Raw genomic sequence first — 10512 nt, 5'->3', positions numbered from 1 at the left:
CTGTTCCCCTCACAGTGATTGGCTGGTGTAATACATTGTATAAAATGTGTACAGTAGAATTTATTAAGTTCCTAATGATGACAGTAATAACATTTATTAAGTGAAGTTAATTCACCATGCATAATCTTTCAATCTTTTGCAAAAAATCTGTTAAGTGGGCAAAGTTATTAACATTTTGCATATGAGGAAACAGAGGATCAAGAAGGCTAAGTTATGTCACAGAAGTCCCAGGACATTGGAGAGCTGGCACTGGAACCCAGCCATAACACCGCTACCTCCTTAAATTGCAGTGTCCCAGACATAAGCTTTTTAAAACTGACCTTGACTTCTCTTGGGATTATGTCTTGGAAGGGCAGGCAGGATAGAATAAAGATACCTATATAGGATGAATGGGAGCTCCCATTATGTTATGTGTTATAGTCTCTTTTAACTCTCCTGTACAATTTTTGGAGTGTTAGGTTGTTGAGACATTTTGATTATTTTAATAATTTGTTCTCCCACTATAGTTAGCAAATATGAGCCCCTGAGTTTTGATAAGAACAGTTGAAAGTCGTGAACTTTGTTCACATCACTTGCTATCACCAGCTGTTCTTTTTGAGCTTTCAGAAACTCTGAAGAGAATTTCTGCTTATGAACACATAATCTGGATAGAGGGTGATTTTTACTTTGTATTTTCCTCTTGCCAGGTTATGTTTAGTCCTTTTCCTCTTCTCACCCCTACCCCAGTTCTTGATGCTGTTTTGGTGACAAGAAAAGTAACTGTATCCCCCGTCCCTGCCTAAATCCATGAATATGGTGATAAAGCAACAGAGAGGTGGCAAAGATCACTTAAAAGAACTTCTCTGAGTATGTTTTATTTTTCTTTATTTAGTAGTTGGGAAAGAACAAATGTATTTAGAAATATGGACTATACGTGAGTCATTCAAGAGGAAAATGATCCACATTCATAGGACTTCTCTGTGGCCATTTTAAAATATGCTAACTGTCAATAAAACTTAGAGAAGGAGAATATGTGATATTGTTTATGATTTCCTTGGGATCTGAAATCTTTTGTATGTGACTTATTTTTAAAGAGAACAGGAGAATATTTGAATTGGGTTGGTTAAAAATAAATTGATAGTTCTTTTTGTATTCTATGGCAATATATTGAATATGTGAAAAGAAAGAAGGTGTTTAACCTTGAAGAGTTAATTTTTATTTTTCTTTAGGAAATACTGGCTCCAGTAGACTTTATTTTGTGTTCTTTATAAATAAGCAACCCTTCAGTGGGTCTTAATTTTGGAACTCTTGGAAGCACTGCAACTCCTGCCACGACATCTGCTCCTTCAGGTGGTTTTGGAACCGGGCTCCTTGGATCGAAACCTACCACTGGGTTCACTCTGGGAGGAACAAATACAGGTAAGGAGGATTGTCACATTTCAGGGAGTAGCTATGGGATATTCTTTTTAAGGTTCTGGCATATATGTCTGCCCTTTATAGGGATTGTCAGACCTAAAAAATGGTAAATATTAAGATGAAAAAATATATAGGGATGTGGACTTAAGGGCCAGTGGTAGGCCTAACATTGGTTATGATCTATTCTAGTGTAAATGAAAACACCCATTTAGGGGTTCTTGGATGGCTCAGTTGGTTAAGGGTCTAACTCTTGATTTCCACTCGGGTCATGATCTCATGCTTGCAGAATGAGACCTTCTTTGGGCTTTAAGCTCCTTGGGGACTCTGCTTGAGATTCTGTCTCTGTTTCCCTATCCTCCTGATGCATACTGCACCCCCCTCCCCCAAGCTCTTTCTCAAAAATAAATAAATCTTCAAAAAAGAAGAGAAACAAATTTAAAGAAATGCGATTTTTTAAAGAAAGATTTTATTTATTCATCAGAGAGAGCGAGAATAAGCAGGGGGAGCAGGAGGCAGAGGGAGAGGCAGGCTCGTCACTGAGCAAGGAGCCCATTGCAGAACTTGATCCCAGGATCCTGGGATCATGATTTGAGCTGAAGGCAGCCGCTTAATCAATTGAGCCACGCAGGCATCCCAAGATCTCTTTTCAAAATAACTTCTTTTTTGGTATACTTGACACAATGAAGATATACCTCTTTAAATATAAAGAATTAATTTAATTTATTTTTAAGATTTTATTTATTTATTTGACAGACAGATCACAAGTAGGCAGAGAGGCAGGCAGAGAGAGAGAGAGGGAAGCAGGCTCCTTCCTGAGCAGAGAGCCCGATGTGGGGCTCGATCCCAGGACCCTGAGATCATGACCTGAGCCGAAGGCAGCAGCTTAACCCACTGAGCCACCCAGGCGCCCCAAGAATTAATTTAATTTTTACAAGAGAGTATATAATGCAGTGTTTCACCTTAGTGAAGATAAATGAAGTTTACCAATTTGGACGTTAATTTAATTTAGTATATATGGTGCAGTCAGCATCCTTTCTTGCTATAACATTATAATTTACCTTCCTAAGAGACGTTTTAAGTTTTTATATTATTAAAAGAGTTGTTTCGATGGGAAAAGGGCAAGAGGTCAAGGTTTCTGGTAGACATTTCGATAATAAAAATCTGTTTTTTAATACTTAAAGATATTTGGTTATTAAAAATATGTGTCAGTAATGCTGCCATTTCAAAAGCTTATTTCTTTATTTACTCTTTATTCTGTACCCACAGGGCCTCTTGGTCTCTGTTACCACTTTATGCATTGACATTCCAGCTTTGATTAAAACTTTTCACAGCCACACATAGAAAATATAAGAACTGCAGGAATGCGGGAGCCTCCAGTGAGCTCCTTGAAACGACTTTGTGTGCCAGTGTTGGCTTAGAGTAGCTTTTTTTCTCCTTGCCTAATGTTGTTATAAACAGTAGTTGTTTGCATTTATAAATCTTATTCCCTATATAATTATATATAGCCGGTAATATGAAAACCAGTGCTCTAGGAAGAATGTTTCTATTAGTGGTCATGGTAGAAGATACTGGTTGTTGTAGTATCATATCCTGAGGATGACTCTAAGTCTTGCCCTTGTAATAACCCCCCCAAAATGTCATCTGCCATTGATGATTAAATTTTATTTCTCTTTTTGTCCCCAGTCATAGCAACAAGTATAACTACAGGATTAACTCTGGGTAAGAATTAATTTTGGAGGAAAGATCCCAGATCTGTGGTTTTCTTCTCTTCTCTTTCTTATTATCTCACAGAGCTGGGGTATAGAAGGAAGCATGTAAGGAACCTAATAGATCACAGACACTGACTCATTATACAGCCTTTCAGTACTGGAGTTTTTAAAAAAGTCAATGACTGTTTAATTCAGGAAAAAAAACTTTAAATACAGCAATGGTTTTTTTCCTCTGGAGGTTTAGTTTATATTGTATTTTTATAGTCATTTGAACCCTTTTAGTGGAAAAAAAGCAACAAACTCTAGACCAGAAGTCTTAGAATTAAGCCCTGGTTGTAATTCCAAATCATTGTGAGGTCTTAGGTAGTCATGTAGTATCTGGCAGCTTTTGGTTATCTGTAAAACAAGGGTAGAACTGAAAAGTTTTTGTATTTCTTTTCAGCTCAAAAACGCCATGGTTCTCTGTAGCGATACGCCAAAGGGAATGTGAGCAAGTAGTATGACAGTTAATAATGTCAAAGGAAATGAATGAATGAAAAGATAGTATGGGAACTCAGTTAAAGTTAAATTTATTAATTTAATTAACATTTGAAGTAAACTAAAGATTGTTGGACTTTGTTCATTTGGATGCTGCTCACCTGTGACCCACAGAAAGTGTAATCCATCTGTTCACTACCAGAGTTTTGGACAGGATTGGCTTCGGGGCAAGCAGTTGGATTCTCTTCTTTTCTGAGATTTTAGAACCCATACAGGATTTCAAGCACTGTACCCGGGCAGGAATTTCTGGTTGTGGTAAGGGCAATCCAGAAGTTTAATTTCTGGCAGCTGCTTCTCTCAGTGCCTTTAGGGAAAGCCAAAATGCAGGTCATTATGTATTTCCTCATTTAATAGTTTGGAATAGCTACTACTTCCTAACTTGGCCTTGAGTATACATAATGCTTTGAACATTTAGTATTAGCTGTGGTGTGGTGATGGTACTGGTGGTGCAGGTGGTACTAATGATGTCAAGAGCATCAGCATGAGTATGAGTAAGGCATTCAGTGGGTGATGAGGTGAAGCTGACTGGCAGGTATAGTAACATGTTCTTTTATGACCTGATAAGTGCTCTAACATGTATGAAAGGCACCAAGGGAAGTAGAGGAAGATAAGAGTAGAAGTTTATTTTGGGGGCAGGAAACATCATTCCTGATGGAGACGTGCAACAGCCCAGTCATAAGGGGACTCAGGGAAGTAGGAAAAGTACTTGGTTAGAATTTAGGATTCAGAAGTGGGAATGGTAGGGAGAGAGGGGGTGTGAAGAGCAGATTGGAAGTAGATAGGAAAGGTGGTTGTGTGCCACGCCTTTTGACTCTAGGGTAGAGATAGTATAGAGCTAATGAGAGCCTTCAGTCAGAGAGAATCACCAGGGTATTATTTTTTGTTGGTGTTCTCGCTTCTTCTTTTTTAAAGTAACTGATATAATTCCAAGAATAGATTAAAGTTTAGAGGGACTGATAGCACAGAAACAAATTAAGAGGTTATATTTTTTCTTGAGAAGAAGATGACATGAGCTAAGGGTTTTGAGGATGCTCGTAATCCAGAGCTATTTCTGCACTAGAATCAGCAGGATTCGTGGCTAGTAGAATGCAGGAGAGAGAAGGGATGTCAGGGGTGATTATGGTTTCTGGCATGAGCAACTGCGTGGACTACAGCAGGGGGTTTAGGAAACATTTTGTGTACGGAGGCGTAGAGGTGGAACGTTAAGGGACATCCCGGTAGAGCTAACCAGTGGAGACTCCGGCAGGTGTAGATTTAGGCCCGTGTTGCCCTAGCTGAGATTCTGTAGTTGGGAAGTATGGGAGCAGGCCTGGAGCCGTAGGCAGTATCACTTAAGAACTGAACAGAGGAAGGAGATGGACAAAAGCAGACTGGAAGGAGTAGCCAGAGTTGACAGAAGTACAGGAAAAGGAAACAGTAGAGAATGGTGGTTTAAATAGCGTTGGAGGGGAGGAATATTTTTCTGTTGAGTATAGAGCAAAGGAAGGGTAAGTGCTGTTTTAGGTAAATCCAGGGGTAGAACTGATACTGGATTTCAATATGACCACATTGATGGGACTTTTCCTTGCTTTTCCTAAGATCATAGCATCCTCTTTTAATTATTCACCATGATTTGGCTCCAACTTCTATATTTACCTTTTTCATACCTACACACCTATCCTTCTAGCTACAAAAGTAGGGTCACAAACTTTTAGGGATCCTGATTGAAACCGGTGTGATACATATACAGTCCTGGTAAAATAGGATTTGTTTGTTTGTTTGAATCAGGAACGCCAGCTACTACATCTGCGTCTACAGCAGGTTTCAGTTTAGGATTCAGTAAACCTGCCGCATCTGCCACACCATTTGCTCTCCCTATTACTTCTACCTCAGCTAGGGGTCTTACTCTTTCCTCTGCTATGACGTCAACTCCAGCAGGTGAGGCAGAATGGAAAAAGTCACGTTTTGTGGTTGAATTTTGTTTTGTTTTTGGTTAGTGAATAGAGGGATCCACCTTATTCAAGATAACTTCAGTTTTGGAAAGTTTTTATTTTAATCAGTCTGCAATTAGGATCCTACAAAGATCATCATTGGCTTTAAAGCAGCAGGAGCCATCCTGGAAGTTGATCTCTGTTTACAGAGCAAAGCAGGGACAGGGTGAGAGGTAAAATGTAAAACTATTAATATACACTTTGTTTTCAAGGAGCATATTGGTGACAAGAAAGGATAAAGAATTTGCATCAGCCTAGCCTGCCTTAGGATTCATTCCATTTTGAAGGCGAATTTGGCATCCTGGATTGAAAACTCTTTATTATTCTCTGGAAACCGTTACCTTACCCCATTCTAGTGTTACCTAGAACTCTTATTTGTGTCACTAGCGTTTGCCTTACGGTCTTATTTCTCTTTATTCTTAAGTATATGTAATTTTATCTTTAGCAAGTAGTTTTTTAGGAAAAACTAGAGTGAATTTTGTCATGGACGTGAGGGCTGTCTGTTTTGGTGGTGGTGGGGAATGTTTTGTATTTTCTCCAGTGTTCTTAGAAATGATGTTTCCTTTTGAAGCCTTTACCGTTTTACTTTCTATAGGATCTTACAGGATTTTCTGTAAATAATTTGGGCGGAACAACAGCTACAACTACTACCCCATCAACAAGCCTTTCCTTAGGGGGAGCCTTAGCTGGGAGGTTCACTTTTCCAGAGTTCAAATACAGCCACATCAGGTAATTAATGGTATTCATTTTCCAAAATAGTAAATATTTATATTTAAATTTACTTTATCTGTATTTTGACCTTTGGAACAGACCACTTTGTCTCTTTAACCTGAATGTTTTTGTTTCGTATGAAAACTGAATCATAAAATAATGGTTTTCATGCATAATTGGGTATCTTAGCCATATTGTAGAAAAAAAGTTTTCTGCTTCTCAGTATTGACTGACTATATAAAGAAACAAAGAAGGGCCTGTTTAAGGAGCCTATAAACTATTCTAGAGAAATTTATCAAGAAATGGTAGTTGTAGAGTCTTGGATCATTTGGTATCTAAGTTCGTTTCAAATCAACTTGACCTTTCAAGCCCTGGTTTTAAGAATGGCTTTCCATTACAGGCATCAGGAAAGGGTATTAGCATGCTTCAAAGAAAAGGTTTTAGAACACAAGTATTAAATTTATTCTAGTCAAGGAAAATACTAAAGTATCAATTCAATTGGCAGAGAATACTTCATATTTTCCATCTTGGATTGATTTTTCATTTCTTTCTTATTTTGAAATTAGCTTCATGTTAAGGATTCTGTCGATGTTTTGAGTATTAAGATATACTATAAATATATTTATATACAAATATAAATGAATGAATAATAGAGGAAACATGATACTATAAATAATGTAACATAATACCAAGTAGGAGTGAGAAGAGCTTTCCTCTGATTTGAAAACATTGTATAATTATCTCACATAGCAATATAATATCAAGAATTTCTCTTCAACAATTTATGTGTTAGGAAAAACATACTTTTTGGCTTTGAAACATGTTAAAATCATAGCATTCCCAGCAATACATGGCTATTTAATATCAGAAGTTTTACTCAACACCTCGTAGGTGTCTAATACTTGGTCGTGTGGGAGAGATGAAGGAGTATGACCTAGTGTTTTCTATTAAACAGCTCTTTCATGTCCTCCGTTCAGGTACTAAATTTAGTGAAGAAACTCTGGGTCAGTGGAAGGGGAAAAAAGGAGTTGGTGAAGATAATCTGTAAAAATTTGTAGCATTCAGGTTTGCATTATCTTTCAGATACTTGTCTTTGTCACTGTAGTCTCACCTTGTAGGTATTCAAAATATCTCCTAATAACTGAATCACTGGATGACTGTAACATACATTTCTTTGTAGGATAAGTGTTTAAACATCTCTCCTAAAGAGTCCTAGGAGAGCAAAACACAAAAATAACAGAAAGGGGAGGTGGAGGATTGTTTTTGTGTCTTTCTAATGAGTTTTTAGGCCTGCTACAATTTTTCTTAGGCTCTAGACACACGTCAGTGCTTGATTTATGGTTGTGCTAACTAAACATACCCCTGTTTTTTATTTTTCTTTAATGGACATTCATTTAGCTGTATTTTATTTTTCACACATTGTCAGTATTTAAATCCAGTCTTCATATATCCCGTGCTTTTATTCAGTACCTCTACTGTTTCCTCTGTTTAAAGTAAATAGCATCTGTCCAAAAAGAACCACACTTATGTGAGCTTGGTAATGCATGGACTTAGATGATTTACCAATGCGTGGTCTTTAAAATTTTGCTACTTGATTTACAAGCATACCTTCATGACTTAAGATTAACTGTAGTTTAGCCCCTTCAATTCCTTTTGTCAGTGAGGTAGGATTTAAATAAATGAAGTCTATTTCTTTCATTAAATATTTCTTGAAAAAGCTTGGGAGTATGAAATTTGATGTTTGAACTGTAAGGCTTCTAACTCTCAGTTCTTTAGATTTCATGAATAATGACACTATTTGCTTTATAAGATTTATAAGATTTGCTGAAATCTTATAAATCATTACCGGATTATTTTATTATGTAATTTATTTATCTGTTACCAGCTTTCCTGAGGTATAATTGAGAAGTAAAAGTATAAGATATTTAAAGTGTAGAGCATAGTGATTTCATATATACGTGCACATTGTAAATGCCCATCAAGTTAATTAACACATCCAATACTTGATAATTTAAAAAGTATCCAATTACAAAGCATGACTAGAGGACAAGAAGTATTCACCTGGAAATATACAAACTAAAACTGCTTTTTCAGGAGGATTTAAAAAAAAACAAGTAGTATGTTCACATTTATTGAATTAACAGATAAACTCTGACCTTTTTAGTAAAGACAAATTAATAGACCCATAAATACAGAGAACTGATGGTTGCCCGAAAGGGTAGGGAGGACAGGCAAAATGGCTGACGGGGAGTTGGTACAACCTTCCAGTTATGGAATCAGTCACAGGGATGGATATAATCCGTGGTATTGTAATAAGGTTGTATGGTGACAGATAGGGTAGTGACACTTGTGGTGAACACAGCATGTATAGAGTTTTCAAGTCACTGTTGTACACTAATGTGACATTGTGTGTCTACACTTTAAAAAATTACCTAAAACGTAAAGAAGTTAAAATCATATTATCCAGACTACATACACCATTAAATCCCAGCTTTAGACTTATTCCATGTTATTTGCTTAAGCCAATTATGAAGAAAAATGGGATCCAGCTTGAAAGCATTTGAGAATTTTGTCCATTGAGGGAAAATCATTGTGAAGACTTTGTAAATTATAATTGGTTTATTTGTAGGATTTGGACAGAATGCTTTAGGCTTGACTTTGGGAACCACAGCAGCTACTTCAACTGCAGGCAATGAAGGTCTTGGTGGTATAGATTTTCGTACCTCATCGGATAAAAAGAGTAAGTAATGTTCTGTTCTAACAGTAACTTAAATTTCTGTGTCAGTAAGATTTTTAGTTACATGTTCAGTAGTAAAGTTTTTACTTATACATTTACTTTATATCTCACAAATTTTTTGTGTATTATGTGTTTAAGATTTTATTTTCATAGAAAACTGAGTTTTGTTTATCCATACGGTTATGTAGCTAACAGTGTGTGTATTAATATATGTTCTTAAGTTGGGATCATGAACACATGTATGGTATATAAGTTGATACTTGAACAACATGCTTTGAACTGGTTAGGTCCACTTATATGTGAATTTTTTCCAGTAAAAGTGGAGTCCTGTAAATGTGTTTTCCTTACGATTTTCTTAATATTTTCTTTTCTCTATGTTATTTTATTGTAAGAATGCAGTATGTAGTACATATCACATACAAAGTGTGTGTGAATAGACTTTATATTGTCAGTAAACATTCTGGTCAGCAGGAAGCTATTAGTAAAGATTTTGGGGAGTCAGATTATGTGTAGATTTTCAACTGCCTGGGTGTTTAGGACCCTTAATCCCTGCATTGTTCAAAGGTCAACTGGATTGTTTTGTAACCTGTTCTTTCTCATATGTTATATCACCAATATTTGTCAGTTCAGTAATTCTTTAGGAGTGTTTTATTGCTGCTTAAGTCAGCTTTATGAATCGATACATCATTAATCAGCCGTCCTTCCATTATTAGTGTTTGTATTCAGTTCGTATATTCTAGGAAGTATCAACATATTGAGCATCTTTATGGGGAGAGGCAATGTGGTTTTGTAGCTTAAGGGGATAGACTTGAGCTGAAATCTGGCTTCAGATCCCCTCCACTGTTGATAAGCTCTGTGACCTTGTTCAAGTTATTTATCCCTCTGTGTTTAGTTTCTTTATCTGTAAAGTGGGGGAAAAGAACAGTAACTACTTGACATTGTTGGTCCAAGGATTACAGTTTATAAAACTTCAGTAGAGCCAGGCACACAATGAATGCTCTCTATGTGTTTGTTTTTCTTATAAATTTTCATTCATATTTTTGATTATTTTTTAAAGACAAATACCTAGAAACTGAATCACTGGCTTAAAGAGAGGGAGAGTTTTGGAGACTCTGGTAAATATTGTAAAATTACTTTCTAGAAAGAGTTTACCAATTGATTACCCACCAGCTAGTATGAAAATGCCCTTCTCACTGTGCTCTTGCAATGCTGAATTTTCTTGTAATATTCTTGTTAAAAAATTACCAATCCAGATTCATTTTGAAAGATGTTTTAGTTTTGTTGATTCCCTGTGCATGATTTTTTGTTTGGTCTTGCATTGCCTCTTCTGCCTCTGATGAAAGCATGTTTCACGTATTGCATTGAATCCTCTGAAGAACTTAGAATGAGTAACAGATGAAGGAGTCCGTATATCTGTGTAGGAATTTTTTATTTGGATGTGGTTGTTATTATG

The 10512-nt window shown here is 36.5% G+C and overlaps 1 long non-coding RNA gene across 2 annotated transcripts; it reads left to right on the top strand.

Moving 5' to 3' along the window:
* The first annotated feature begins 538 nt into the window (after nt 1–538).
* LOC131813862 (uncharacterized) lies at nt 539–9063 on the top strand. Of its 2 annotated transcripts, none has more exons than XR_009347010.1 (4): nt 539–1398; nt 5409–5558; nt 6207–6340; nt 8952–9063. It is a non-coding gene; the product is annotated as an uncharacterized LOC131813862 (long non-coding RNA). The 2 variants fall into 2 exon arrangements; XR_009347011.1 differs by lacking the exon at nt 539–1398 and adding an exon at nt 3542–3590.
* Nucleotides 9064–10512: the final 1449 nt, after the last annotated feature.

Source organism: Mustela lutreola, chromosome 13 (genome assembly GCF_030435805.1).
Source record: "Mustela lutreola isolate mMusLut2 chromosome 13, mMusLut2.pri, whole genome shotgun sequence".
Classification (NCBI taxonomy): Eukaryota; Metazoa; Chordata; class Mammalia; order Carnivora; family Mustelidae; genus Mustela; species Mustela lutreola.
This window is presented reverse-complemented; position numbering and strand designations above follow the sequence as displayed.